This window comes from Vicia villosa, linkage group LG4, assembly GCF_029867415.1.
Source record: "Vicia villosa cultivar HV-30 ecotype Madison, WI linkage group LG4, Vvil1.0, whole genome shotgun sequence".
NCBI lineage: Eukaryota > Viridiplantae > Streptophyta > Magnoliopsida > Fabales > Fabaceae > Vicia > Vicia villosa.
In genome coordinates, this window is record NC_081183.1 from 169,978,154 (window position 1) to 169,988,925 (window position 10,772).

At 36.4% G+C, this 10,772-nt stretch overlaps 1 long non-coding RNA gene across 1 annotated transcript; it reads left to right on the plus strand.

Moving 5' to 3' along the window:
* The first annotated feature begins 9,408 nt into the window (after positions 1-9,408).
* Positions 9,409-10,401, plus strand: LOC131600251 (uncharacterized). The gene is made up of 3 exons (XR_009283077.1): positions 9,409-9,624; positions 9,719-9,816; positions 10,147-10,401. It is a non-coding gene; the product is annotated as an uncharacterized LOC131600251 (long non-coding RNA).
* The last annotated feature ends 371 nt before the right edge of the window (positions 10,402-10,772 follow it).

A 10,772-nucleotide genomic window follows, 5' to 3' on the forward strand; every position in this document is an offset into this window, starting at 1 on the left:
TTGATTTGAATGTGAAGCAGATGCTTTTCAGAATGAGTCTTGCGTTTAGGTTGCATCCTGACGGACAATGATTTGCTGAGTACTTAGGATGAGATGATGCCTTCTATAAGACTACCTGAAGAGGTCCTTGGAAAGAAATGGGAGATTGTCTTAAATAAGATCGCGCTTTAAACAAAGCTCAAAGGGATGTGTTTGTGCAGAGGGTCAAAATATTCCTATAGAGGATAGAGACTGTTTTTTTCTTGTGGCGTTTTAAACAAAACTTAGGAAAAGATATCTTGAAGAAGATCACCCTAAAAAGGATAGTGAACTGTCTTAGAAAAGACTCTGTACTTTAAACAAAGTTTGACAAGGTTCTTGAAAGCATAAGAGAAGTTTGAATATGTCTTAAAAGACTAACTAAAAAAAATTAAGAGATGTCTTACAGAAGACTACCTAGAAAAGGTTCTTGGAAAGGAATATGTCTTAGAGAAGACTGTTTGAAAGGGTTTGAAAATAGAAAGGATAAGAAGGTGGGTCTTTAAAAGACTGTCTGAAAAAGGCTCCTAAAAAAGGTGAGAAGTATTTGAACATGTCTTAAAGAAGACTATATGGACAGATTGAGAAGTATCCTATAAAGGTTCCTGGAAAGGATGTGAGACTGGCATTGACACCATCTGATACTGAGTGACCTTTGCAACGTGCCCCCAGGTGATGGACTTGCCCCATGGGCTATTCAGCGTCCTTGAGAGATTCCAATGGATCTTGATTAGATTGCCCCATGTAAATGGGATAATGACGAGTTATGCCATGTGTACACATTATCCATCCCAGTCATGAGTAAGGGATGTTTCTTCTTTTGACGAGTTTTTAAAGCTACTTCGTCAGTCAGTAGGATTTTTAGCCATTAGCCATGCCCCATGCAACTTCTCCCTGATGTTTAAACATCTGAAACTACATAGACAAGTGTACTTTGTAATGAAATTCATAAGATGCGAATGCATATGTTTGTCTTGAAAGTTTAAAAACATTTTTTTTGAATAAAACGAAGTTTTTTTTTTGTAAGAAAGTGATATCAACTCAAAAGTTATAGTAGACCTTAAGGAGTCGGGATACCTTTGGTAACAGTATGCTTTCGAACTAACCATGCTTCAGTTAGGACTTTTAAGGGTTGTAACGTGGCCTGGTTCACGGTTTTAAGAAACAAGGATAGTGGCTCAAAGTTTATTTGTACCCATCCCCCTCTTCGTGATGTCCTCCGGTCCTATGCTCAGTTAGCTATGTGTTTAAGTTCCAAAAAGACTTTGGGAATATTGATATTTCTGATGGTTAAAAAACCAGAAGTTTATTTTGCAAAGGCAGTCATCCTCCTTTCTTGTAATATTTTCTCTTGTGAGGGTATGTAATGACCTCTTTTCGACTTTGTTATCCCTAACTTTTGCCTGAACTGTTCGTTTTAAAACTACAGTCAGCGGGATGCCCCAATTTTGCCTAAGTCTCCTTAATAGGTTTTGACTTAGCAGGTCTTTGCATTGCTTTCTTTTTCTTTGCGGATATTGACTGCCGGATTTAATGATTATGGGGAACCATCGGTGGTTATGTTCAAAGGAACAATTTGGAATAATTAAGTCAACTGAGCAGCTACCCTACCCCAGGTTATATATTAAGGGTTCTATTTTGTATGAAGGAAAACTCCTACTTCTTTGGGCTCAAAGGGGTTGACGAGGGATTAACATCCTTATATCTCCATTATTTAGGGATTGAACAAATGCCTGTACATCGTCAACACGGTCTGTTCGAAAGCATAGCGTATGAAATTATGGAATCGTTTTCGTCATTCTCCCTCAAAATGTGTACGACTTTGATCGAGAGTTGAATATCACAAAGAAGAAAACCAAGTAAAAACACCGTTTTAAATATAGTGAGAACACTAGGAATGAATCAAGACAAACGTAAGCAATGCATTAATGATTGTTGTAAAGTACATAGCATATGTCGTAAGACTAATGTTTAAACAAACGGAAAGAAATTGCGAATGAAAACAAAACTAATGATCTAAGAAATCCTCCTTCTAGCCACTTATGGCTTTAGACTTGCTAGGATCTTCGAACTCAATGAGCCCTTCTTCAATTAAATCTTGTATCTTGTGCTTCAATGGCCCACAATCCTCAGTATCTTGGCCAGGACTATCTGAATGATAAGTGCACTTAGCATGATGCTTGTACCCAGGAGCGGGGTTAGCTGGAGCTGAGTATGGAGGTAGCAGAGTTACCAAGTTCTGGCTGAGCAAACGTTGCAAAGCTTGAGACAGTGGCATGTACAACGGGGTGAATGATCGTTTTGACTTGGACCTCCAGGGGCGTTGGCCACCTTGTTGTTTTTGCTGATCCTTCTGTTGTAGTGTTGGTGTCTGATTAACCAGGATTGCCCCAACAGTGTTGGGTTCCTTTTTTCCGTCATATGACTTCTTGGTGTGATAGGAACCTGGGGATGCCCCTTGTATCTTCCCATTTTTGATTCCATTTTCAATCCTCTCACCAATGACTACCAAGTCCGAGAACCCTGAAGATATGCTTCCGACCATCTTGTCGTAGTACGGTCCTTGCAAAGTGCTCATAAATATATCCACCAGTTCTTTTTCCATCAAGGGAGATTGGACTCGAGAAGCCATTTCCCTCCACCTTTGGGCATACTCCTTGAACGATTCATCCTTCTTCTGTGACATATTTTGTAATTGCATCCGATTGGGTGCCATGTCCAAGTTGTACTTGTACTGCTTCAAGAATGTGTTATCCAGATCATTCCAACTTCTGATATAGGATTTCTCCAGTTGCATATACCAGTCAATAGACGCTCCGCTTAAACTTTCTTGGAAGAAGTGTATCATCAGTTTTTGATCATGAGCATAGGCAGCCATTTTTCGCACATACATGCGCAAGTGATTCCTCGGACACGTGAGCCCTTTGTATTTCTCGAAGTCTGGAATCTTGAATTTGTGTGGGATAGTCAAGTCTGAGACTAAGCTCATTTCGAAGGTATCCACGTCGAAGACATCGTATCCTTCTACCACTTTTAGTCTCTCTTCTAGCGCCTTGATTTGTTCACTATCCTTGGAGTCTTCCCAAGAGTTGGGATTAGACTGTTGCGTCTGAGGTGCTTGGTCTGTGTTGTCCACCTCTTGCATTCCGTATTGTAGATCCAGGTAATCATCATCCCTAGGAACATTGCTAGCAGGAATGCAAACTGTGCGGGTTGTCCCTTTCGTTTGTGGACTGGGGACAAATCCTTCTTGGGAGGTCTCTCCTTTCTCTTGGAACTGGATAGCTCTCCTGACAGATCGGGCCTGAGATTTGTCCTTAGCTGGGCCAAAGCTGAAACAAATCCTAGCAGCGGGTTTTCGTCGTTAGGGATCTCATCTTGAACCAGGGTATCCCCAGACTGAACCTCTTTTTCTTTTTCTTGTTTATCCAGGAGGGCCTTCATGAATCCTAGCATCTGAGTCATACCTCCTTTAACTTCTTCCATACTAACCTTTATTTGATCCACCTCCTCACGAAGAGCGGCTTGATTCTGTTCCAGCTGATCCATTGATCTCTTTTGCTGAAACCTTGTTTGATAAGACGGTCGGGATGTTAGGTTATTCTTCCCAATGGTCCCTTGTTCGTGAGATAGAAGAGAAAACTTCTCTTAATGCCATGAAAATGATGTGTATGTCATGCATGATATGCATGATATCTTTTTTCTTCTTTTTTTTTTGAATAAAATACGATGCACGAATGCCCATGATGTATGATGAATGGAAAAAGAAATAATAAAAAAATAATGATCAACACATATATACACATATATCACATAATCACATAAGTTCATAGGTTCGACGTAGCGGCTCTTGGGAGCCAACCTTATTATAGGGGGGTTCTAGAAGGTCTCATGGGGTCGTTCGTAGCCTCCGAGACTTTTTTGTCTCTTCGGATTTTAGAACAACTCATTTTATCCATGAGGTTCGAATTTTTGGGGTAGGTTCCCGGAGAGATCAGCCAAATATCCCGTCCTGCCCTCAACAAAGTCAAGCCTCGTTTTGGACATTTCCGAATATTCAACCCACTCCGAGTGGAGTTATCAATGAGACTCGTAGGCGATTCATGCTCCCCTATTGATCTCAAAGTTAACTCCCACACTTAGGGTTTAACACAACATAGAAAATACCAGCAATGCATATAAAAATATAACAACAGGCAATTAGATATAAATATATTAACATAAATAATTAAATATAAACATATTATAAACAATTAAATATTTTTTAGATAAAAAACAAATAAACAAATTTTTTTTTAAAAAAAAAATAAAAAAAATAATTACAAACCCTAAAAAAGGCGAATTAGCCAAACCCTAAAAAGTTGTCAAACCTAAACCCTGCCAAAACCTAAAACCTATAGGAGCATAGTATTCACCATTATAGTTATCCCCAGCAGAGTCGCCAGCTGTAGCAACCTGCCCAAAAATTAATGTTTAGAGTCGCCACCTATTCTGAAGGGCGAATAGGAAACCCTACGCAATATAGAGATCAGGGTAAGATACTATATTCAGGTCGAGGGAAGGTGTTAGGCACCCTCAACCCTTTCCTATTGCTTTGAATCTAAGGTCGACAGTTTTATGGCTAAGAGTATTAAGGTAAGGTTTATGCTTTCGAGGGTTAAATAATTAAAGGAAATGAATCGGGACAAAATGAGATTTAGAGGGAAGGGGACTCGCCTTGTTGCCAAGTGCCTACATATCTCCTTAGGGAGAATCAGAGTCAACGTAGTTCGGGGAAGGGTTGTACGCCCTTAGAGTTGAAATTTGATTTGGTATGGTTTGAAGGCTTTTTGAATGGCCTATCGTAGTTTTGAATAAGGATGAAAATCCGTAGTTTGATTTGAAGTGTTTTGAATGTTTTAGATTTGGGCGTACAACCCTGGTTTTTAGTTTGTTACCGTTAGTTGCAATAATCAATAGATTTGATTACCATGGCTAACGGATTAAAGGGAGGATTGCTAACCACTATAATCGATAGATTGATTATCGCGAATAGCAAATATGCGTATTTTAATTATCGTTACCCCTCATAATCGATAGATTCGATTAAAAAGAATAACGAATTAGAATGAGGAAAAAAGAAAGGTTAATCATCGCAACTAATAAGATAGTTGAAACCGTTTAACCAAATAGAAATTAATCATATGATTTGAATTTAATTAATTTAAACAATTCGATTATTACCCACCGCGATCAATTAATTTAATCGAAGCGAATGAAATTCTAAGATTGTTTGGCTAAAAGCTAAGTTAGTTAGAAAACCCTAATCCTAATATTTTGGCCACTGGCCAATGGGGTGGGGCAAATCCTAATGATAACATTTCTAGGATTTTTATGATTAAAGATTATATTAAAATAAATTAAATTGACTATTCGAGAAAATCGGAATAATCGGGATGATCCTAAATAGTTCTAAACCCTAATTATTAATCCTAACCCTAATTAAATAAACAAATTAAATTAAATAACTAATATCCTAATCTAAACAATTATGGAATAAAGTAAATAAAAACTATAAAATAAAACTAATAAAAGAACCTGGGCAGCAATCCTGTGTGATGACTCTTTGAGGATCCATGGTGGTCTGCGTGTTGGCAGGCGTTGGATCAAGCTGGGACATACATCTGATGGTGCTGAGCGAGGGTGTATGACGATTCTCCATGGAACAGGCGCACTGGATCGCTGGGTTTGCTTATGTAGAAAATCATGTAAAAATAAAGAGAGACGCTGGGTCTCGAACCCGCGTCCTGATAGTCAGGTATAGATGTTCCTTACCAGCTGCACTAGCTTTGTTAATTGTTAGTTCACCGAATCAAATGAAATATAATAAAAACAACTAATTTGAATGAAACTGAATTATGCGCCCAGCCCCTTCTTCTTCGTCGTGGATTTTCTGGAAAAGTTGCAGACATATGCCCACGGTTTTTCTTGGTTGCTAAAGCCCTGCCATTAACCAACTCACGAAACACACAGTATAAACTCCAAATTGACACATGGTTTAACTAAAAAACGCCTTCTGAATGCAATGGTATCGTCAATTTGGAGCGATTTCGCCTCTAATGTAACGTTCCCAATTGATATGACCGAAAACCCTGAACACGGTAAGTTCTTCAAACAGTACCCCAAGGTTAAATTAATTTTTCTAGAAAGTTTTTATACATTCATATGAAGTCAAAAACGCAATCGAAACTCCTCCATGACACATAAACCGACGTAATCGGGATAGAAATTATTGAGCAAACCGTAGGTTCTCCGATGGTGATGCTGGGCGTCTTGGCTGTTTGTGGTTTTACGAAGCTTTTGTGCCAAATGTGATGGAAATCATTGTTATCGCGATGGAGTTGGATTCTGTTGCGATTTCACAAACAACTTCAGATGCAAATATTGCCCAGAATGCACACAGACGCCGACACCAAATATTTCAATAGATTCACGTGATGATTTTTTGGAGATTGTAATTGGTGTATGGTTATATGCTGTGATTGTGAAGCCAATGATAGTGTTAGTTTGATGGTTAGTGAATGAAAGCGTACGTCCCTGTGCAGTGAATCGAATTGCTCCTTCCAGGTGGTTTTGTCTGTGGACTATATACAAAGGTGTGGATTGGTTTGATGAAAAAAAGGTTCAGATGTTCTTTTTTCGGTCTCCCCTTATTGGCTGTCAACATCTTCTCTTTTTATAATGCCTAAATTAGGGATTTTCTTCTAATGGGCCTAATGCCCAATTAACCTAATAACCTAAAAATAAACTAACCTAATAATATTAATTCTAATAATAAACTAAAGTCCTAATAATGATATTACTCTAATACTAATATTAATATTAATATTAATAATAAAATTAATAATATTAAATACTAATAGTTAGAAGTAATAAAAATTACTAATAATAATCCAAAAATGCAAATGTTAGTAAAAGAAAAAAATAATATTAACAAATGATAAAATCCTTGTAAAAATTGGGCCCCCAGGTTTGGATCCCAAAACACCTGTTAATCGCACCCCATTTTGTTCTCAGGATATTTTATAAGAGGGCGAGTTTGACAATAGGAATGTCAAACCCCATGGCTCTTAATTTTAACCCTTGATGATTTAACAGACGTAGATTTGATCGGGTAAATTTTGGGGTACAACAATATGGACTGGTTGTTAGTAGTATTTAGGTTGTTTAGAAGCTTTTTGAATTTGTTTTATGTATGATTTTGGGGTCTGCCATGGAAGTTGCAGAAAACTCCATCGCAGGGATGTTTCGGAAGTTCATTTCCGAAAACACTTCCATCCCAGTTTTCGGAAATGAACTTCTGAATTGTATCAGAAGTTCAAATTTTTTAGTTTTTTATTTTGTCTCGCATATTAATCGATTTCAATTGTTTACAGGAACATGTCAGACAACCAACCAGCACGCATCAGACAGGGTAGGGAGACCCAGACTGGTCGGCTAGAGAGGGTAGGGAGTGTCCGTTTTAATTTGCAAGTACTTTATTTTTAACGCCTTTGTTTATTGTGCCTGTTTCTTTGAAGTTTGTGTGCATGCGTTCTGACTTCTTTGACGGCGTGTCGCTGGTTTCCAACGTCTTTGTTCTTTAATGACTTGTCTGTTTCCCAAGCGTTTTTGTCCCCTTTCTTCTTTTATAAAAGGAGGTCTCGTGGACCTTTCTTTCTTCATTTTTACGCAAGAATGGGTGGCGCTAAGGGAAGAAAGGGTTCTTCAACCTCGTACTCTCGCGGAGTGAAGGAGGTGAAGGAGAAGAAGAAGGTTTTGACTGGTTCTGCTTCTCGTCCCCTGGGGGTCCATGGCTCGGACGTGCAGGCTTAGTCTTCAGGCGTGAGAGTCATGATCAACGCTGATGGTTCTGAGACTGAGTGGGATGAGGATTGGTATAATTATCTTCATTCGGAGGAGTTCGCTCGTCGGGCAGAATAACGTGTTTTTGTTTTATTTGATGTGTATTTTGTAACGCTCGTCGGGCAGAATAACGTGTTTTTGTTTTGTTTGACGTGTTTTGTTTTGTTTTGATTTCGGATTGTATCTTTCGCACAGTGTTTTTGGATTGGATTTATCATCTTAGTATTTTCAGTTTATCTGTTGCTTATTTTTATTTGGCGTTTGCGTTTAATTAAAATGCGAGACAGTTTAAGAAAAAACATAAAAAAAAACACAGTTTCTGCATAATTCGGAAGTTCATTTCCGAATTCACCCCCATGAGGTGTTTTCGGAAGTTCATCTCCGAAGACACCCCCCATGAGGTGTTTTCGGAGATGCACTTCCGAATTGTGAAAATTTTTTTAAAAAAAAAAAGCGCTTCGGAAGTTCATTTCCGAAGCAGGGGTATTTTGGGATTTTCGCTGGGGGTGACCCCCATAGGGAGGTGGCTAAAGAAATTTTCAACAAGGAATGCTCAATGTTTTTTTTTTCATCAAATTTTGTTTTGACTAAAAATTACATTCAGTCAAATTGATATAATATATCGAATAATACAAATTTAAAATAAAAAATTTGTGAACAAATTCACAGCATTCACATTAATAGCATATAACCACAAAATGTCTACAAATAAAATAAAATCTACAGATACGACAAAATTAAAATGTTCGAAATAACCATATCTCTGAGTTTGCAGCGTTGACGACATCAAAGTTATTGATTGAATATTCACTAAGTCAAAACTAGTTTATTAATCTGAGCTGAACAAATGTCGCACTAAAACGGAAAAACAAAATAACGCCGCACTAAGACGACGACCAACACAACATCGCACAAAAAAACTATAAATATATGTGGAATCACTTATTTAAATGAAAAGGAAAAAAAAGAATTTAAAAGGATGATTTTAGATATAAATTGACCTAAAACCACCCCTCTTGTATATGAAAAAAAAGAGAAAATTAAGGTTGAAGAAAGAAGGGAGGCGGCTGGAGCGCTCAATGTTAAATTCATATTCATTATTCAATTGTTATATCATTGTCATTGTAAATTTATATATGAATAATGATATGGTCAAATTATATAAACTTCGGTTATCTTAATTCGGACTCCAATTTTAGGTGATACATAAATATAAGTCTAATAGTTATGAGTTTGTTGCATCTTCGGTATATATATTTAGGATTTTGATCATAACTATAACTACATGTGTGAGTAACGATCAAGATGCCACCATACCAAACCTAGGGTGTATACACATGGGATTGTCATGAACTTCAAATATTATTCATTCTGCCTATGAGATCCGATAGTACCCAAAGAAAGTGACATTTCACCTATTCTTTGTTGCATTCATGTGCCAATTAATAATTGATTTTACATTACTAGCCCTAATGCTTTATTTATATAAGACAGTATTACCTGTTTATCCCAAACTTTGCTAGCTAGTGTTTCGAGAAATTGCCATCTTCTTATCTTTTCATTTTTGTTGCAGTCATCTTTTTTGATAACCATACTTGGTTTTTGTCTTCAATCTTTGAAAAGAAATATTCTTCCTACTTTATTATAGCCCCATCTCTTGTGATTGATTCAAGAAGTTGATTCTTGTAGTTTCTATATCAATTTCGAAATCTTTTATTAAAGGTAAATATAGATCAATTCGCTTTTCTTTTCTTCCTCCCAACTATTTAAAAATATCCATGTTCATCAGCGATCTCACATTTCTTTTATTGTTTAGTTTCATTTTTTCTATCTTGAAGTTAGGTGGAGGAAGTTGAGAAAAGGTGTTTTCTGAATGATAGGTGTTGAAAGTTAGAAGTGTAAAGCTAGTTTGAGGTATGAGAAGTTCCTTTCCTAATGAGTACTTTTTGTTGGTTACAAATATAGTTTTGAAAAAAACAGTCCATATGTGCTTGAATGCGTTATTTTGTTTGTCTTCTTTGATAAAATTACGAATATGATAATTATTGGTATAATCCTTGAGAATGTTCTTTTCGAATAGACATACATATACATATGTATGATGCTTGGAATGTGTTTTGATGTCCATCTACTTGATAATTGATAATTTTGGATTGTTTTAAAAAAAATACTTATATTTGAGGTTAGGTATCTTTGAGAAGAATGAGTTTATTTTAAGATGGGTTTCGGTCATGTATTTTGCAGATGGATTTGATATATAATCAAACTCCCTTGGAAGAGGGTGAAGAAAAAATATTTATTTTAGAGATACAATGTTGATTGGAGTATTTCATGCTATGAGAGAAAGGATGTGTCCGGTGCAACGCAACATGATACATCAAGTCATTCCATCCTACCTCTAATAATAAGATGTAATAGAAATGAGTATTAAATTGTAAAAAAAAGAAAGTATTAAATTGTACCTAAAAAAAATAAATGAATATTAAATATCTTAGTTAATATTCCAATGAAAACTAGCACATTTTGGTTTCAATTAATATTTGAGAAATAATTTTGTTCTTCTTAAAGCTGATTTTTAGCATAAATATTTGAGTAATTTGAAAATATATGCAAATATCCATATTTTACAATTTTATTCTCATAATGATTATCATTTATATTTATTTTTCAAATTAACCTATTTAACAACCGCATGTAAAAAAATAAGAGGTGTCACTAATTGAATTAACAATTGCATGCAGTGTAGTCAATTCAATTGACGACTGCATACATTTCATAAGAGGTATTGCCAATTAACTTGACGCTTCTATTTAAAAAAATAAGAGGTGTCACCCCTTAGGTCTTATACACCGTCATCAATTCAATTAACG